Genomic DNA, 2,500 nt, shown 5'->3' with positions numbered 1-2,500 from the left:
CAGACCTTTTTTCCTTTTTTGGAAGACATGAATTTTTTTTATCATATATATATATATATATATATATATATATATATATAATATATATATATGTGTGTGTGTGATATGATAAATTTTGCACATTTAGACGTCTTTTTCATATTCAAATAAGCCATATATATTTTGGATACATTAATGTCTGGATTCACTTAACGACCTCGGGATCAGAGCCCCAGGCGAAATCACATAAAGACAAGAGCTTGTGACCGGCCGGGAATCGAACCCTGGTCCGGCAAGCTTGTATAGACAGTGACTAAACCACTTGGCCACGAAGAGGTTTAGTCACTGTCTATACAAGCTTGCTGGATCAGGGTTCGATTCCCTGCCGGTCACAAGCTCTTGTCTTTGTGTGATTTCGCCTGGGGATCTGATCCTGAGGTCGTTAAGAGAATCCAGACATTACTGTATCAAAAATATATATGGCTTATTTGAATATATATATATATATATATATATATATATATATATATATATATATACATATATATATATATATATATATATATAGAGAGAGAGAGAGAGAGAGAGAGAGAGAGAGAGAGAGAGAGAGAGAGAGAGAGAGAGAGAGAGAGAGAGATGTAATAATGCTTGCAGAGATATTTTGAGTCGAAATTTTGATCATTCATTAATACCTTCCTACTGAAAAGTATGCATCATTTTCTTATAATGCCGCAATTTTTACATTAATGTTAATCTCATATCAATGATATGGACCTCAACCTAAAATATATAAATGATTTAATTTTCCTTAAACTTTTTACCGCAAATATGCCAATTTCTTTTTCAAAACTACTTAGAAAACTACTCTTTTTTTTCTACTGAAGTAGGAAAGAAAACTTCATTTGAAAAACATAACCTATTTATTTACACCACAAACTGAAATTTATTAAAGAAATCTCAAGTACAGTAACATAACATTTGTTTACTATACAAACAATAAGAACCAAAATTTACAGAATTTACAATAATACAAAATAAAAACTGAATTTGGTTCTATTTACAATCTAATGTGGTGAAAAGGTCGGGCCACCTATGCTGTAATTTTTAAGGCTCTCATACTAGGTTGGTTTGTAGTGAGCGACAGACAAAAATCTCCCACCATCACCCTTCCGGATTGGTGATAGTGGGAGATTTCCATCTGATTGCTCACAACAAACCAACCTAGTATGAGGGCCTTAAAAATACAGCTTTAATGACCAGTAAAGCTGTACTAGTCAGGGCCACCCATATTAGGTTGGTTTGTAGTGAGCGACCAGACAAAAATCTCCCACCATCACCCTTCCGGATTGGTGATAGTGGGAGATTTCCATCTGATTGCTCACAACAAACCAACCTAGTATGAGGGCCTTAAAAGATACAGCTTTAATGACCAGTAAAGCTGTACTAGTCAGGGCCACCCATATTAGGTTGGTTTGTAGTGAGCGACCAGACAAAAATCTCCCACCATCACCCTTCCGGATTGGTGATAGTGGGAGATTTCCATCTGATTGCTCACAACAAACCAACCTAGTATGAGGGCCTTAAAAATACAGCTTTAATGACTGGTAAAGCTGTACTAGTCAGGGCCACCCATATTAGGTTGTTTTGTAGTGAGCGACCAGACAAAAATCTCCCACCATCACCCTTCCGGATTGGTGATAGTGGGAGATTTCCACCTGATCACTCACGACAAACCAATCTGGTATGGGTGGCCGTGACTAGTTCAGCTTTGCTGATCCTGGTAAAATCAAACCCTTTTACTTTGTTTCTTTTTAATGATCCAGTTTGATTGAAGTCTTTCTTGATTGAAGACAATCTGGAAAGAGGAGATATATAGGTTATTTTTTTTTTTTTAATTCAGTGAAAAGAAATTACCAAACGAAATGATTTGTTTTTCCTACCACTAAACCTTTATGGCGTTGAAAGTTTGTACAAGTATTCTACAAACAACTAAGATTATGGAAAAATGATTTGAAAGATGTAAATGTGGCAAAACAAGACAAATTTGGATGGCACCACAAACTGCTATCCAGTGACAAAATTGGTTTAACTAAATTTGGTTTTGAATGGATGAAAAGATTTTATTCATGTGTTAAATACTAACAAATATAATAATTTGAGAACACTTACAAGAAATTAGAGTTCATCTCGCAGATGTTGTTCTGCTGTCGGTGGTTGGTTGGCATACTATAGGAATTGAAAACTTGAATTGGGGTGGGTAACTACCGACCCCTTTCTCTCTTGATCACCTGATTAAAGAGAAGACATAAGAAAACTAACATTAGTCATCAATAAAAACATGAAATCTTTGTTATTATCAAGTAACCAAAAGATCGAAATAATATAAACTAAAAGATGACAAATTTATAGTGATAAATTTGATGATTTAAAGACTTAATTTTTATTATTTCAATACTTTTAATATCAATTATTTTAATCATTTTAATTACTTTTGATAACTTGATAATTGATAGTGCAAAAT

This window comes from Palaemon carinicauda, chromosome 37 (assembly GCF_036898095.1).
Source record: "Palaemon carinicauda isolate YSFRI2023 chromosome 37, ASM3689809v2, whole genome shotgun sequence".
Lineage (NCBI taxonomy): Eukaryota > Metazoa > Arthropoda > Malacostraca > Decapoda > Palaemonidae > Palaemon > Palaemon carinicauda.
Note: the sequence above shows the minus strand (reverse complement) of the source record.